This window comes from Drosophila biarmipes, chromosome X (genome assembly GCF_025231255.1).
Source record: "Drosophila biarmipes strain raj3 chromosome X, RU_DBia_V1.1, whole genome shotgun sequence".
NCBI lineage: Eukaryota > Metazoa > Arthropoda > Insecta > Diptera > Drosophilidae > Drosophila > Drosophila biarmipes.
In genome coordinates this window covers 610,682-630,000 of record NC_066611.1, presented here as the reverse complement: position 1 = coordinate 630,000, position 19,319 = coordinate 610,682, and the positions used below count along the sequence as shown (strand labels likewise).

The following is a 19,319-nucleotide window of genomic DNA, read 5'->3' as shown; positions in this document are numbered from 1 at the left end:
CCACCTATAGTAGTTTTTGGACACGCTGTCTCCCATTCGGGTATATTCAATTTACTTTGCCACTCACCCATATAGTGTTCTCTTATATAATAAGAAAACGCACTTTTATTTTCATTATATGGATATATTGCCTTCCTCATATTTGCCACACCACCTATAGTAGTTTTTGGACACGCTGTCTCCCATTCGGGTATATTCAATTTACTTTGCCACTCACCCTTATAGTGTTCTCTTATATAATAAGAAAACGCACTTTTATTTTCATTATATGGATATATTGCCTTCCTCATATTTGCCACACCACCTATAGTAGTTTTTGGACACGCTGTCTCCCATTCGGGTATATTCAATTTACTTTGCCAATCACCCATTTAGTGTTATCTTATATAATAAGAAAACGCACTTTTATTTTCATTATATGGATATATTGCCTTCCTCATATTTGCCACACCACCTATAGTAGTTTTTGGACACGCTGTCTCCCATTCGGGTATATTCAATTCTCTTTGCCACTCACCCTTATAGTATTCTCTTATTTAATAAGAATACTAAAATACTTCTCATATTATAGATGTAATCTATTAACTTCTCAATATCCATACGGTTTATGTATGGTATTGACAAAATCCTGTGCATTTGCATAAGATTTAATTTGCCACAATTTATAGTACTAGTGCCGCCCTCACTAGGTATAAATATCTCATTTCGCTAGTAGTGTATGGGGAAATTCTACTAGCTATTCTCATAAATATGTCACTTATATGCCATATCTATACAATTCATGCACTTTTATATGTATATTTGCTATATTATACATTATTATGCCTTATAGGTATTATACCTATAAGCCACATCCATACGATTGCTTAATATAAATATATGTATAATTTTTTATACATATTTTTTTTTTATTTATGTATGGTTTTTTATTCATATCCATATACTGTATTCACTTTTATATGGATATGATTGGCGTTTTATATAGTATTGACAAAATCATAAGTTTGACCAATACGAGGAGAGGTCCGCCAACGACCACCTCCCTATAGGTGTTTTTGGACACGCTGTCTCCCATTCGACTGCTTACTATACTAGGGGCTACCCGCTCCGTATGATATTCTCTCATATAACAAGAGAATGCAAGAAATATTCGTATTTTATGAATATAATCCATTTATTTTTCAATATCCATACGTTTTACTTAGTTTTTTGTACGGTATTGACAAAATCCTATGCATTTGCATAAGATTTATTTTGCCACAATTTATAGTACTAGTGCCGCCCTCACTAGGTATAAATATCTCATTTCGCTAGTAGTGTATGGAGAAATTCTACTAGCTATTCTCATAAATATGTCACTTATATGCCATATCTATACAATTCATGCACTTTTATATGTATATTTGCTATATTATACATTATTATGCCTTATAGGTATTATACCTATAAGCCACATCCATACGATTGCTTAATATAAATATATGTATAATTTTTTATACATATTTTTTTTTATTTATGTATGGTTTTTTATTCATATCCATATACTGTATTCACTTTTATATGGATATGATTGGCGTTTTATATAGTATTGACAAAATCATAAGTTTGACCAATACGAGGAGAGGTCCGCCAACGACCACCTCCCTATAGGTGTTTTTGGACACGCTGTCTCCCATTCGACTGCTTACTATACTAGGGGCTACCCGCTCCGTATGATATTCTCTCATATAACAAGAGAATGCAAGAAATATTCGTATTTTATGAATATAATCCATTTATTTTTCAATATCCATACGTTTTACTTAGTTTTTTGTACGGTATTGACAAAATCCTATGCATTTGCATAAGATTTATTTTGCCACAATTTATAGTACTAGTGCCGCCCTCACTAGGTATAAATATCTCATTTCGCTAGTAGTGTATGGGGAAATTCTACTAGCTATTCTCATAAATATGTCACTTATATGCCATATCTATACAATTCATGCACTTTTATATGTATATTTGCTATATTATACATTATTATGCCTTATAGGTATTATACCTATAAGCCACATCCATACGATTGCTTAATATAAATATATGTATAATTTTTTATACATATTTTTTTTTTTTATTTATGTATGGTTTTTTATTCATATCCATATACTGTATTCACTTTTATATGGATATGATTGGCGTTTTATATAGTATTGACAAAATCATAAGTTTGACCAATACGAGGAGAGGTCCGCCAACGACCACCTCCCTATAGGTGTTTTTGGACACGCTGTCTCCCATTCGACTGCTTACTATACTAGGGGCTGCCCGCTCCGTATGATATTCTCTCGTATAACAAGAGAATGCAAGAAATATTCGTATTTTATGAATATAATCCATTTATTTTTCAATATCCATACGTTTTACTTAGTTTTTTGTACGGTATTGACAAAATCCTATGCATTTGCATAAGATTTATTTTGCCACAATTTATAGTACTAGTGCCGCCCTCACTAGGTATAAATATCTCATTTCGCTAGTAGTGTATGGGCAAATTCTACTAGCTATTCTCATAAATATGTCACTTTATGCCATATCTATACAATTTATGCACTTTTATATGTATATTTGCTAATATTATACATTATTATGCCTTATAGGTATTATACCTATAAGCCATATACATACGATTTCATTTTTTTATTTATATATGGTTTTGTATTTATAACCATATACCGTATTTACTTTTATAAGGATATGATTGGCGTTTTATATAGTATTGACAAAATTATAAGTTTGACAAATACTTTTTTAAGTCTTTTAGTTAAAATTGTCATTTTTAATTGACTATCTAAACACTAGATATATTTGCACATGGAGCAAAGAGTATAAAAATTGGTCGCGTCACTAATAATATCGCGATACATTTTTACTACCATCAAAATACCACATACGTTTATATGTCCTCTTTATTTAATTTGGTTTCTAAACCTCAGGAATAGTTTTAATTATATGTGCGCTCTAAGTTGAATGAATTTCTTGAATCTCTTTACTTGAATTTCTAAGACTTAAAAATATTTATAAATAGATGTCCTATTGCATAATATTTTTTTATCGCTTCACTTATAAAATAACGATCCTGCCTTTCTACCTTCATATAAACATGGAGAAAAAAACGTTCGCGTCACTAACAGTATGTGACGATAAAATTTTGCTAACATTAAAAGGAACATATTTTTATATGTCAACTCTTAGTTGAATTGGTCTATTGCTTAAGATTCTAGACCTTAGGAATATTTTTATATTATATGTTTGCCAATCTTCGCGTCACTAAAAAGATGACGATTCATATTGTTATTATTAGATGGTCGAGTTGTACTTATATTGATATGTTAATCAAATTGGTCTCTTACTTGAAAATCTAGACCTTAGGAATATTTTTATATTATATGTTTGCCAATCTTCGCGTCACTAATAAGATGACGATTCATATTGTTATTATTAGATGGTCGAGTTGTACTTATATTGATATGTTAATCAAATTGGTCTCTTACTTGAAAATCTAGACCTTAGGAATATTTGTATATTATATGTTTGCCAATCTTCGCGTCAGTAATAAGATGACGATTTATATTGTTATTATTAGATGGTCGAGTTGTACTTATATTGATATGTTAATCAAATTGGTCTCTTACTTGAAAATCTAGACCTTAGGAATATTTTTATATTATATGTTTGCCAATCTTCGCGTCACTAATAAGATGACGATTCATATTGTTATTATTAGATGGTCGAGTTGTACTTATATTGATATGTTAATCAAATTGGTCTCTTACTTGAAAATCTAGACCTTAGGAATTTTTTTATATTATATGTTTGCCAATCTTCGCGTCACTAATAAGATGACGATTCATATTGTTATTATTAGATGGTCGAGTTGTACTTATATTGATATGTTAATCAAATTGGTCTCTTACTTGAAAATCTAGACCTTAGGAATATTTTTATATTATATGTTTGCCAATCTTCGCGTCACTAATAAGATAACGATTCATATTGTTATTATTAGATGGTCGAGTTGTACTTATATTGATATGTTAATCAAATTGGTCTCTTACTTGAAAATCTAGACCTTAGGAATATTTTTATATTATATGTTTGCCAATCTTCGCGTCACTAATAAGATGTCGATTCATATTGTTATTATTAGATGGTCGAGTTGTACTTATATTGATATGTTAATCAAATTGGTCTCTTACTTGAAAATCTAGACCTTAGGAATATTTTTATATTATATGTTTGCCAATCTTCGCGTCACTAATAAGATGACGATTCATATTGTTATTATTAGATGGTCGAGTTGTACTTATATTGATATGTTAATCAAATTGGTCTCTTACTTGAAAATCTAGACCTTAGGAATATTTTTATATTATATGTTTGCCAATCTTCGCGTCACTAATAAGATGACGATTCATATTGTTATTATTAGATGGTCGAGTTGTACTTATATTGATATGTTAATCAAATTGGTCTCTTACTTGAAAATCTAGACCTTAGGAATATTTTTATATTATATGTTTGCCAATCTTCGCGTCACTAATAAGATGACGATTCATATTGTTATTATTAGATGGTCGAGTTGTACTTATATTGATATGTTAATCAAATTGGTCTCTTACTTGAAAATCTAGACCTTAGGAATATTTTTATATTATATGTTTGCCAATCTTCGCGTCACTAATAAGATGACGATTCATATTGTTATTATTAGATGGTCGAGTTGTACTTATATTGATATGTTAATCAAATTGGTCTCTTACTTGAAAATCTAGACCTTAGGAATATTTTTATATTATATGTTTGCCAATCTTCGCGTCACTAATAAGATGACGATTCATATTGTTATTATTAGATGGTCGAGTTGTACTTATATTGATATGTTAATCAAATTGGTCTCTTACTTGAAAATCTAGGCCTTAGGAATGTAATATATAAAGGATTAAAAATTCGCCACAAAGCCAAGCAAACAATCAATGCATACAAATAGATTGTTGGTTGAACTTTATATAAGAAGTTCAACACAACAAATAAATTATGCAATTTTATTATCGAATCATCAAGCAAAGGATAAGCTTCAGTGGATCGCAGTATGGCAGCTGCTCAACCACTTACAACACCTTGCCTGTTACAAAAGTCGTTTACAATTGATTCTAGGCTTTGTCATTGTATTAAATAATGCTTTTATATGTAACTAGCGCGGCATCAGGTGATCAAAGATCCTCCCAATTTACTATGTTACAAATTACATTGGCATCACATCCATTGTCGTTTAAAAAGTAAATTATAAACTTTAAATGGTTTAGAAGCCATACAATGCAAATTGCCCCTTATTTATCATTGCAGTCCAGCACGGATACGACCTTAGAGGCGTTCAGGCATAATCCAACGGACGTAGCGTCATACCACTGTTCGCTCGAACAAGTATTGTGCCATTGTTCCGTACCTGCGGTTCCTCTCGTACTACGCAGGAATGCTGTCGCAACAACGTTTTGTCATTAGTAGGGTAAAACTAACCTGTCTCACGACGGTCTAAACCCAGCTCACGTTCCCTTGCATGGGTGAACAATCCAACGCTTGGTGAATTTTGCTTCACAATGATAGGAAGAGCCGACATCGAAGGATCAAAAAGCGACGTCGCTATGAACGCTTGGCCGCCACAAGCCAGTTATCCCTATGGTAACTTTTCTGACACCTCTTGTTAAAAACTCTTTAAACCAAAAGGATCGATAGGCCGAGCTTTTGCTGTCCCTGTGTGTACTGAACACCGAGATCAAGTCAGCATTTGCCCTTTTGCTCTATGTGTGGTTTCTGTCCGCACTGAGCTGGCCTTGGGACACCTCCGTTATTATTTGAGAGATGTACCGCCCCAGTCAAACTCCCTACCTGGCAATGTCCTTGAATTGGATCATACCTGAGTAATTGGAGTTATACCAAATTTTCAAATCAAAAATACATAAATGCACCGTTTTATTAAAGAATTTGTTTGCGATTATATAACAAACTCGTGATACTTTGATCAAGAAGCTTGCATCAAAACCCAATACCATAAGATATAATAAATATATCCGTATAATGGCTAGGAAATGATACACGTTTCATTTAATCAAGTAAGTAAGGAAACAATAAGAGTAGTGGTATTTCATTGGCGATACCAAACCGAGGTCTAATATCTCCCACTTATTCTACACCTCTTATGTCTCCTTACACTGCCAGATTAGAGTCAAGCTCAAAAGGGTCTTCTTTCCCCGCTAATTATTCCAAGCCCGTTCCCTTGGCTGTGGTTTCGCTAGATAGTAGATAGGGACAGGTGTGTCTCGGATCCCTCCGAACTTATTTAACGTGACGTGTTCCGCACTGAAGGTATTACAGCCACGGCATTCTAATATACCCACAAGGGAGTATATAATGCAAGGGTCTGGGTTAAGCGCCAAACCAACGCCCTGGACTAGAAGCTATAGCTATGTACATAGCAACCACCCCAGTAGCAATTTAAGTACTTGCTTGTCGGGCAAGCACTCCCCCTTGCATAGGGGCGAGATCTATCTAAAATCTCTACTGTTCTTTGGGTCGCAGCACCCGAGTTGTATTAACGCAACATCCACGTCGAGCCCGGGGACTCTACCCGCGATATAGGTGTCAACCACAGCCACCACGAAACTCCCACTAGGGGGCCGACCTCAATGAGTAGCCTTGGAGAACCACTCAACCCGTGGCACCGAAATTTCAGGCTCGGTGGGCCTCACCCCTTCAGCTCCGACAAGCTCGGATGGGGCAACCATGTCATATTAGTCGCCTCCTACGACAAGCAATGACAAGCTGTGGCAGTATTCTTCGCCGTTGCCACACGGCAAGGGGGTTTTGGGACTATTGTCCCGGCGCCTGCGGTTCATCCCTCGTCGCTTCCATCCTACGCCTCGAGAAGGCAGCATCAGCAAAAGCTCCTAGGAGACGCATCCGTTCTGGGGTCTCGACTACTCCTGCGACGTTCCATCGTTCTTGGACTCGAACAATGCCAAGGGCATCCAAGTCACGCAAATCGCTATAGAGGCGGCACTCACATAGTACGTGAAGCCAGTCCTCACTCTCCTCTCCACATGAGCATGCGGTTGTGGTGCTGAGGGTTCTACCATGGAGGAAAGCGTTGAACGACCCGTGTCCTGTCAGCAAGAATCCGGCTCTTAAGGTGAAGACAAAGTCCTTCCTCTTGTAGACGAACGCTGCCTCTGGGAAAAACTGGCGAGTCACAAAACCGTGAGCCGCTTGGTCCCATCTGAGTTGCCACTCATTTAGCAGACATTCGTCTAGCAGAGCCATCTTGGATTTCCAGTCTAAATCCATTGGAGGAGCACCAGCAAGCACCTGCAGTGCCACCGTGGACACTGTGCGGCATACCGGTAGGCATCCTAATAGGATGGTTCTCTGGCACGAGGTGAGGAGTCTTAAGGACTTGCCCTTGCTCGCCGCCTTGTACCAGACCGAGGCACCGAAGAGTGCACAGGGGACCATGAGTCCGCTGTATATCGTCCTCTTAGCACGGGAGCTGAGCCCCCAATCGACTCGGAGCACCCGTGCTAGCCCTCCGGCAACTCCAGCCAGCCGATCTCTGAGAGCAGAGATATGCGGGAGAAAGCTCATCCGCTCGCCGACTAAGATGCCAAGGTACCGGCATTTGGTGACGTATGGCAGGCTTGCTCCAGCAAACCGTACGGTCGGTCTCCTAGTGTCTGAAAGATTCCCTTTCAGCAACATGATTGCCGTCTTGCTGGTTGACACACTCACTCCAACCTCAGCTCCCCAGGCTCCCACGATGTCCATCAACTGCTCGCCCTTTCGCTCCAGATCGGCACGGGAATTCCCATCGACGAAAAGTAGCAAGTCATCTGCAAACGCGCTCAGAGCACAATGTGGCTCCAGGCGCTGAAGCAGCACATCCATCAGTAGGTTCCAAATAAATGGACCACTGACGGACCCTTGCGGGCAGCCCCGTGTAACCGACACTGTGGCCGCTTCGTAACTGCTGATGATACTGGCACTTCGACCGGAGAAATAACTTTTCCACAAGTCTATCTCTCGACAGCCGACGTCGATAAGCCGATCCAGCACCGCGTTCCACTCAACATTGTCGAAGGCACCCTTGAAATCAACAAAGATTCCCAGCACCCTCCTCTCGCGGCTGGTGGAAACGGTGTTTTTAGCGTGCATCCACGCATCCTCAACGCAGCGTCCAGGCCGAAATCCAAATTGCCATCTGCAGCCATCCGGTAGCACATCCTTCAGTCGATTCACCATGATCCCTTCCAGCACCTTTCCGAACACTGGCAAAAGGCATATGCCACGATAAGAGGCAGGATCGCTCCTGTCCTTATCTGGCCCCTTTACCAGCGGTATCACTCTCGGGTGTTTCCACTCGGCAGGAAAATATCCTTCCGAGAGGCATCGAGAGTACAACTTCGTCAGGTGCTGAGGGATAGCACGCCATACCTCCTTGACGATCCCACCCGTGATGCCGTCCATTCCCGGCGATCGCCGGCTTCTCAGCTTCGCGACGCTGGTTGCCACCTCGAAGGCTTCGAGGGTCGGTGGAGCAGCAGGAGTTATACCCTCACGCACTGTGGATTCCGCAACAGGGAAGAAGTTGCGGAGGAGTATATCTGCGCAGTCGTGCCATGTCGTAAGTAGCGCGCCGTTCGACCTAAGACATCCAAGATCGGTTGTCTTTTTCCGGCCTCGGCATATTCGGTAGGCGTGCCCCCATGGATCATCCTTGTGCCGTCCCACGAAGTCCCGCCAGTTTTGTTCCTTTGTCATCAGGATAAGCTTCTTATACTGGCCTGAGGCAAGCCTTAATCCAGCGGCAAGTCGCTCAACATCGCCGGTGCCACTCCGACGAGCTGCCTGCAGCCTGCGCCTCAGTCTCCTGACCTCTTGGCGCTTGGTACTCAGTTCAGGATTCCACCATATTACGTTTCCCCTTGCTGCAGGTATCCTGCGCCCTATTACCCTGTCGCACACTTCGTGTACGATGGAGCGAAGGGCTGACACATGATCATCCAACGGCGATTCCTCCAGTTCCTCGAGACATTCAGCTACATCCCTTAGTTCTACTCTGAATCTTCGCCAACTTGCATTGGAGAGCCTCCATTGCGGTACCGGAGCTAGGCTCTCAACGGTACTGCTTGGATCTGGAGTAACCTCAACAGTGATGATGTTGTGGTCACTCAGCTCCCAGAAGTCAACTCTCCATTCGTATGTTGCCCACACACGCGCTGCTTCGTTGGTGAAGGTCACGTCGATATCACTTCTGGAGCGGTGATTATCGAACGTGAACACCTGGCTGGCCGTATTAAGCACACAGACACCGCTTGCGATGATCCACTCGTCCATGTGCTGTCCCCGTTCGCGATTCAGACGGTCTCCAGAGTTAGCTGGAGTTTTGCTGAACCACATCGGGGAAACCGCATTCGCATCAAGTCCGAGGATTGTCGGTGTCCTGCTGGCTAGCAGCAGAACCGTATCCAGGTAGTCAGTGTAGGGCTGCAGGGCAGCTGAGTACTGGCAGTATACGGAGGACAGAAAAATGGTGCCGTATTTTCCTGTGACACTCACGCACACTCCATAATCCGTCGTCAATGTCTCGATGGGCATGCAGATGGCAGACGGGTCGTCCACGATGATGGCAGCTTTCTTCCTTTTGTCAGCGAAGATTCTCATGCCTCCAGGGAGTCCAGTGAGACGCTTGCCTGCGTCCACATAGGGCTCCTGAATGAGTGCGAACAGGTGGCCAGCATCTCTCATCCGCTTTGCAAGCTCGATGACAGCGCAACGGCCTCGACCACAATTCGCTTGGATGAAGCTGAACATGTTAATGTCTAGCTTGCACCCTGGCTAGCACAGCGCTATATATCGGGCATCCACCCGAGAGCATATAGTGCCCCGAGGGTAGCCCTTTATGGCGGCAGTTACGGCAGTCCACCGCATTTTTGCACTTCGCCGCGACGTGGTCGTTCTGTCCGCACTGGCGGCAGACCTGGTTTTCTCTAGCGTACCGACACTCGCTGACTTTGTGGTCAAAACCAAGGCATCGGTGGCACGCATAGGTGCGCACTTGAGAGCGGCAGCGGTAAGAGAACCACTTGATATACACCCTCCCGCTTTCGAGAACGGCCAACGCCTGATCATCTACTTCCAGCGTCACGTTTATAGTGGCGCTGTTAGCTGCTGACCAGGGCTTGGTCGCCAGGACTACCGCCTTCTGGAACTCCTTCAGCGACATCTCCTCGAAGTTTTTCTCTTTTAACTCCATCATGAACTCATCCGGCGTCACAGTGGTGTCCACATCCTGTACCGTCACCCTGGGTTTTGCGGCAGTGTTTTTGGACACCTTAAGGCCCACCTCAGCGAATTTTGCGGAGGCAACGATTTTCGACATCTCCGCCTGCGATGGCGTGCAAATAATCGCGCCGCCCCACTTCAACTCTCGCACCTCATGCACTCTGACGCCCAAAGCAGGCGCTACCTCTTTGCGGACCTTGTCCGCAATTTGCCTCCCTGATAAGGCCGGATCATCACATGCAACGACTGCCGACCAGGTCTCCCGGATTTTCCGCGGTGCGGCTACAGGGGCATAGGGGGCGACAGGGGCAGCAGGTGAGGCGATAAGGTGCGCGCCTCTAGCAGCGGCGGCTGCGTATGAGACGGCCGAGGCAACCGGTGTCTGCTTCTTAAGGCGGTCCTCAAGCACTCCAATCCGTATAAGGAGGGCTGCAACAACCTCCTCGTAGCGGTTGGCTACGGACTGCACCTTCACATTTGTGGCCGGGTTGGCATAGGAGACCATGAACATCCTACCGATCTCCGATCGGATGTCCCCCATCTCGGCAGCGACGGCACCATTACCTCTCCACTCCCTATCCGAGAAGGATTTTAGAGGACTGGCTGGTGCAACGAAGGTCTTCTCGTGTTCAGCAGAGGATGCAGCAGCGGCGGGGGCTGCGGGAGCGGCAGGGGCTGCGGCAAGGGCAGCGACAGGCGCAGCGGCAGCGGCAGCAGCAGGGGCAGCGGCAGCGGCAGCGGCAGGGGCTGTCGCAGTGTCAGCGGCAGTTGCATCCAGTGCCATCAACTTGCACCTAGAGGCGTCCCTCAGCGGCGCTTTATTGCGCTTACCTCTGGGTCGTCCTCTGCCCCCACTGCTTCCCCTACTACTAGCACTCTCACTGCCAGAATCTCCAACATCCATTTTGGGTGGCGCCATCCGCCGGTTATCGGCAGTTCCAACCCAAAAGCTTTTCCACCAAGGACTTACCCCTTTATTATCAGCTGGTCGGAAAGCTCTATCAGCTGATCAGCTGATAAAAGTTTAGCGATGACACAAACCGCACAGCTGTTTTAGGCAAAATGTGCCTAAATAAGCCTAACTCCTCTCTCAAGAGAGCGCCTCTCTCGTGACACACGTGGCGCAATGGAAAATTTCCAATGGGAAAAACCCAATTTCACCCGGTTTCACCACTTTTACACAGGGAAAACACGCGCACTGGGTTCGCAGGCACAAAACACGAATTTTCGTGCTGTTTCTAGCTTCGTATCTGGTCTCTATCAGTCAATATTGGCTACACTCGCGGAGCGTACGGAAAACACGTCTGTTCGCACGAGCAATCTAACACCGACTGTGTAGATAGGGACAGTAGGAATCTCGTTAATCCATTCATGCGCGTCACTAATTAGATGACGAGGCATTTGGCTACCTTAAGAGAGTCATAGTTACTCCCGCCGTTGACCCGCGCTTACTTGAATTTCTTCACTTTGACATTCAGAGCACTGGGCAGAAATCACATTGTGTCAACACCCGCTAGGGCCATCACAATGCTTTGTTTTAATTAGACAGTCGGATTCCCCAAGTCCGTGCCAGTTCTGAATTGATTGTTAATTGATAATCGTTATAATTAATAAGAACTAATTGGTTTAACCCAATTAGTATTCTTAAAAATTTTAGCAAGAAAGTTCCACAATTGGCTACGTAACTAAACTATCCGGGGAACAAGTAACTAACATAAATGCTAGAAACTCTATTTACCCAGAACGAGCACATAAACCATGTTATTGTTTCCCAATCAAGCCCGACTATCTCAATCTTCAGAGCCAATCCTTATGCCGAAGTTACGGATCTAATTTGCCGACTTCCCTTACCTACATTATTCTATCGACTAGAGACTCTTCACCTTGGAGACCAGCTGCGGATATTGGTACGGCCTGTTGAGAAGTTTGCGTGTCCCCACCATAAATTTTCAAGGTCCGAGGAGAAAATATCGACACAACAGTATATGTCATGCTCTTCTAGCCCATCTACCATATCTCTCTGCGAAAGACTTCCATGGTAGTACGGCTATAAAACAGAAAAGAAAACTCTTCCGATATCTCTCGACGGCTTCTTTATGGTCGTTCCTGTTGCCAGGATGAGCACGAGGCCCATATTTAATAACAAACGGATACTCAACAGGTTACGGAATTGGAACCGTATTCCCTTTCGTTCAAAATTATTCAAGTATATTAATTTAGCTAGATTTCAGATAATATATATATTTGTTTGGCATTTGTATTTTACTTGAAAATTTTCGGCTTTCGCCTTGAACTTAGGACCGACTAACTCGTGATCAACCATTGTTCACACGAAACCCTTCTCCACTTCAGTCCTCCAAGGTCTCATTCGATTATTTGCTACTACCACCAAGATCTGTACCAATGGCAGCTCCATGCAGGCTTACGCCAAACACTTCTACGCATACCATTGTACCTTCCTACTCACTAAAGTTTCAAAATTTATATTACAAGTAATATAAATCATCTACTTTAGCGGTAATGTATAGGTATACAACTTAAGCGCCATCCATTTTAAGGGCTAGTTGCTTCGGCAGGTGAGTTGTTACACACTCCTTAGCGGATTTCGACTTCCATGATCACCGTCCTGCTGTTTTAAGCAACCAACGCCTTTCATGGTATCTGCATGAGTTGTTAATTTGGGCACCGTAACATTACGTTTGGTTCATCCCACAGCGCCAGTTCTGCTTACCAAAAGTGGCCCACTGGGCACATTATATCATAACCTTGAACTTCATATCAAGAAAGTTAAGGTTCTTACCCATTTAAAGTTTGAGAATAGGTTAAGATCGTTTCGACCCTAAGGCCTCTAATCATTCGCTTTACCAGATAAGATTATTTTATATAATATTAAAATGCACCAGCTATCCTGAGGGAAACTTCGGAAGGAACCAGCTACTAGATGGTTCGATTGGTCTTTCGCCCCTACACTCAATTCTGACAATCGATTTGCACGTCAGAACTGTTTCGGTCTTCCATCAGGGTTTCCCCTGACTTCAACCTGATCAAGTATAGTTCACCATCTTTCGGGTCACAGCATATATGCTCAAGGTACGTTCCAGTTAGAGGCATAAATAATATAAATATCATTATACATAACTATATAGAACGCCCCGGGATTGTGTTAATTAGCTATAAATAGTTAAAAAACTAATCCCATTATTAGTCAAGTTAATTACGCTATTAGGTTTATATCCCAATAACTTGCACATATGTTAGACTCCTTGGTCCGTGTTTCAAGACGGGTCCCGAAGGTATCCTGAATCTTTCGCATTGTTAATCCTACAAGTGAATATAATAATTACAAAAATCAAAAATTAACGCACTGTATTCATATAAATCTATCAGCACTTTATCAAATTAATAACATTTATTCTGTGTTAAAATGCAAGCAAATTAATTTGAATAAACTATAAGTTATATTTTATGATAAATTTGGTATGCTAATAGATTACAATGTCCTTATATGGAAAAAATGCACACTATTATCATAATATTGTTTAAATATTACAATTCTAATGATGAATTTTCCATAACGGATATTCAGGTTCATCGGGCTTAACCTCTAAGCAGTTTCACGTACTGTTTAACTCTCTATTCAGAGTTCTTTTCAACTTTCCCTCACGGTACTTGTTTACTATCGGTCTCATGGTTATATTTAGTTTTAGATGGAGTTTACCACCCACTTAGTGCTGCACTATCAAGCAACACGACTCTTTGGAAACATCATCTAGTAATCATTAACGTTATACGGGCCTGGCACCCTCTATGGGTAAATGGCCTCATTTAAGAAGGACTTAAATCGTTAATTTCTCATACTAGAATATTGACGCTCCATACACTGCATCTCACATTTGCCATATAGACAAAGTGACTTAGTGCTGAACTGATTTCTTTTCGCTCGCCGCTACTAAGAAAATCCTTGTTAGTTTCTTTTCCTCCCCTAATTAATATGCTTAAATTCAGGGGGTAGTCCCATATGAGTTGAGGTTGTGTATAACTTTTATATGCAATTAATTCTTTATATATAATGATAAAACATTTTATTAAATTCGTTATATTAATAATATCTGTATATAAATGGCATTTGTTTGATTTAACGAATCAACGAAGAACAATAATATTGTCAACGGTTTTCTATTTTCTAATCATTAATAAGAGACAATTCTAGATAAATTTTTATGCTAGACATTTCTCAGTATCATTTGATTGAAAAAGAAAATATTTCTCTTCGTTTTTCACATTCAAATTATTTACTAATGTGAGATAATGTTTTTCATATATTTTTTAATATTATGAATAAAATAATTAAATTATTATTATCCAATAATATACCATATGCTTATAAAATTTCATTATAAAATTTGTATAAGCAACTTAATTAGCATAGTCTTACAACCCTCAACCATATGTAGTCCAAGCAGCACTATAAAATTAATTAAAGTACATAACAGCATGGACTGCGATATGCGTTCAAAATGTCGATGTTCATGTGTCCTGCAGTTCACACGATGACGCACAGTTTGCTGCGTTCTTCATCGACCCATGAGCCGAGTGATCCACCGCTTAGAGTTTTATAAATTGGTTTCTTAATTTTGTCAAATATGTTTTTATTGAAAGAAATTAAAAATACACCATTTTACTGGCATATATCAATTCCTTCAATAAATTTATTTTTATACCTAAAACGAATGCTGCGAAATGTCTTAGTTTTATATAACCAATATATATCAAAGTATTTCTTTTTAAATTGCATTTATTGTAAATAAATATATATATATATATATTAATACTTTTTTAGCGATATAAATTGAAATTTATATAAAACATTAACCTGTATAAAACCAGGTACAACATTGTACATTTTAGGTTGTTGCATTATCCAATGTATGCGCATAACTGAGATGAACAATACATATCGCAACGCGTGTATATTATGGTCCATATACACACAGTATTTTAATTGTGTTTATATACAATAATAATTTAATATTATTATTTTAATAATTCGATTTGCTTGTTCGAATTTTTATTTGTTTGTTTTGGCTGCTTATTATTTCTCTCATATGTATTAAATACAATATATAATTTTAATATTTGCATTATTTCGATTTGCTTGTTCGAAATTTCATTTGATCTATATTAGATCATATACATTTTGGCAATTCATATTTTATTTGTATTACTATAATGTATTTATTATAATATAAACAAATATTTTATTAACGGTAAGGATATACAATAATAATTTAATATTATTATTTTAATAATTCGATTTGCTTGTTCGAATTTTTATTTGTTTGCTTTGGCTGCTTATTATTTCTCTCATATGTATTAAATACAATATATAATTTTAATATTTGCATTATTTCGATTTGCTTGTTCGAAATTTCATTTGATCTATATTAGATCTCATATACATTTTGGCAATTCATATTTTATTTGTATTATTATAATGTATTTATTATAATATAAACAAATATTTTATTAACGGTAAGGATATACAATAATAATTTAATATTATTATTTTAATAATTCGATTTGCTTGTTCGAATTTTTATTTGTTTGCTTTGGCTGCTTATTAATTTCTCTCATATGTATTAAATACAATATATAATTTTAATATTTGCATTATTTCGATTTGCTTGTTCGAAATTTCATTTGATCTATAATAGATCTCATATACATTTTGGCAATTCATATTTTATTTGTAATACTATAATGTATTTATTATAATATAAACAAATATTTTATTAACGGTAAGGATATTAAAACATTAATGATCCTTCCGCAGGTTCACCTACGGAAACCTTGTTACGACTTTTACTTCCTCTAAATAATCAAGTTCGGTCAACTTTTGCGAAACAACCGTAACACGCAAGGCGTCACAGTGATCACGTCCGGAGACCTCACTAAATAATTCAATCGGTAGTAGCGACGGGCGGTGTGTACAAAGGGCAGGGACGTAATCAATGCGAGTTAATGACTCACACTTACTGGGAATCCCAAGTTCATGTGAACAGTTTCAGTTCACAATCCCAAGCATGAAAGTGGTTCAGCGGTTTACCCGGACCTCTCGGTCTAGGAAATACACGTTGATACTTTCATTGTAGCGCGCGTGCAGCCCAGGACATCTTAGGGCATCACAGACCTGTTATTGCTCAATCTCATTATTGCTAGACGCAATTTGTCCATTTAAGAAGCTAGTGTCCTTATAATGGGACAAACCAACAGGTACGGCTCCACTTATATAAACACATTCAAACACAATAAACATTTTACTGCCACCATGAATGAAGGCTATATAAGCTTCAACACCATAATCCTGAAGATATCTATTTAATATATTTGAGTCTCGTTCGTTATCGGAATTAACCAGACAAATCACTCCACGAACTAAGAACGGCCATGCACCACCACCCATAGATTCGAGAAAGAGCTATCAATCTGTCTTACACACTTATGTTCGGACCTGGTAAGTTTTCCCGTGTTGAGTCAAATTAAGCCGCAGGCTCCACTCCTGGTGGTGCCCTTCCGTCAATTCCTTTAAGTTTCAGCTTTGCAACCATACTTCCCCCGGAGCCCAAAAGCTTTGGTTTCCCGGGAAGCGACTGAGAGAGCCATAAAAGTAGCTACACCCAATTGCTAGCTGGCATCGTTTATGGTTAGAACTAGGGCGGTATCTGATCGCCTTCGAACCTCTAACTTTCGTTCTTGATTAATGAAAACATCTTTGGCAAATGCTTTCGCTTAAGTTAGTCTTACGACGGTCCAAGAATTTCACCTCTCGCGTCGTAATACTAATGCCCCCAAACTGCTTCTATTAATCATTACCTCTTGATCTGAAAACCAATGAAAGCAGAACAGAGGTCTTATTTCATTATCCCATGCACAGAATATTCAGGCATTTGAAGCCTGCTTTAAGCACTCTAATTTGTTCAAAGTAATTGTACCGGCCCACAATAACACTCGTTTAAGAGCACTAATGCAGGTTTTTAAATAGGAGGAACATATGAAAAAATACAAGTATCTAAGCACATGTAAGAACTCCACCGGTAATACGCTTACATACATAAAGGTATAGTACTAACCACAATTGTAAGTTGTACTACCCGTATGAAGCACAAGTTCAACTACGAACGTTTTAACCGCAACAACTTTAATATACGCTATTGGAGCTGGAATTACCGCGGCTGCTGGCACCAGACTTGCCCTCCAATTGGTCCTTGTTAAAGGATTTAAAGTGTACTCATTCCAATTACAGGGCCTCGGATATGAGTCCTGTATTGTTATTTTTCGTCACTACCTCCCCGAGCTGGGAGTGGGTAATTTACGCGCCTGCTGCCTTCCTTAGATGTGGTAGCCGTTTCTCAGGCTCCCTCTCCGGAATCGAACCCTGATTCCCCGTTACCCGTTGCAACCATGGTAGTCCTAGATACTACCATCAAAAGTTGATAGGGCAGACATTTGAAAGATCTGTCGTCGGTACAAGACCATACGATCTGCATGTTATCTAGAGTTCAACCAATATAACGATCTTGCGATCGCTTGGTTTTAGCCTAATAAAAGCACATGTTCCATAAGGTTCATGTTTTAATTGCATGTATTAGCTCTAGAATTACCACAGTTATCCAAGTAACTGTTAACGATCTAAGGAACCATAACTGATATAATGAGCCTTTTGCGGTTTCACTTTTAATTCGTGTGTACTTAGACATGCATGGCTTAATCTTTGAGACAAGCATATAACTACTGGCAGGATCAACCAGAATAATGTTTTTATTCATATTTCATTCATATTTTTTGAATAGAAATTAGCAATATATATGTTGTTATAGATTTTATTTCTATCGAATACGGCCATTTTTATATAGCATTCGTATACGTTTGTTTTCCAATTTATACTTGTTTCGCCACTAATAATAACAAGTTTTTATTGATGTCAAAAAGAATCATATTCTTTATAAACACAATATTTATTTTTCATATATTTTCTTTATATATGCACATTTCATTCTAAAATATCATTTTTGTTCGACATACATAATATATTGTATCCACACATGTACAATTTTTGTTTAACCAATATAAGATATTGAGTTAATCATTTGTATTTTGACGATAAATTTAAAATTTATCTATATATATCCATATAAGTCTCTGGTAATATATAAAATAGAACCGAGTGTATATATATCATTATTACTACTATATTTATTTCTTAAATAATATATACTTATATATTATTTATATATATACTCTTTATTATATATTATATAATTTCTTAAAAAAATCTCTTAATAGCTATTTTTTATTATCAACAATATAAGTTGATATTAATATTGAAAATGTATTCATAATTACATTTTTATATTTCTTTGGTAGACTTTTATGTACTATTATTATTTAATAATACACATATAATATAAATCATGTTAGCCTACCTCCTAAAATTAACGATAAAATTCGGAAACAATTTGTTATTCTATGTACAATAGAAACTTGGCCTTTGTTTCAACGTTATTATCTTTGGGCTTAAAATATTAACCGCGGAGCCAAGTCTCGTATTCAAATAAATGAATAAAGAAACAAATTTGACGGATAATATCTTCTCTACTGACATATGTCAATAGCAGACGGCCGGCCCATTGACCATCCTATAGTAGTTTTTGGACACGCTGTCTCCCATTCGGGTATATTCAATTTACTTTGCCACTCACCCATATAGTGTTCTCTTATATAATAAGACAACGCACTTTTATATTCATTATATGGATATATTGCCTTCCTCATATTTGCCACACCACCTATAGTAGTTTTTGGACACGCTGTCTCCCATTCGGGTATATTCAATTTACTTTGCCACTCACCCATATAGTGTTCTCTTATATAATAAGAAAACGCAC

The 19,319-nt window shown here is 39.2% G+C and overlaps 2 non-coding genes and 1 pseudogene across 2 annotated transcripts; all 3 read right to left on the bottom strand.

The window, feature by feature from the left end:
• Positions 1 to 5,090: 5,090 nt before the first annotated feature.
• LOC127010568 (large subunit ribosomal RNA) lies at positions 5,091 to 14,406 on the bottom strand (annotated as a pseudogene).
• Positions 14,407 to 14,808: 402 nt separating this feature from the next.
• LOC127010598 (5.8S ribosomal RNA) lies at positions 14,809 to 14,987 on the bottom strand. The gene has a single exon (XR_007763331.1). It is a non-coding gene; the product is annotated as a 5.8S ribosomal RNA (ribosomal RNA).
• Positions 14,988 to 16,190: 1,203 nt separating this feature from the next.
• On the bottom strand, positions 16,191 to 18,185 carry LOC127010536 (small subunit ribosomal RNA). Its single transcript, XR_007763292.1, has one exon. It is a non-coding gene; the product is annotated as a small subunit ribosomal RNA (ribosomal RNA).
• Between the last annotated feature and the right edge of the window lie 1,134 nt (positions 18,186 to 19,319).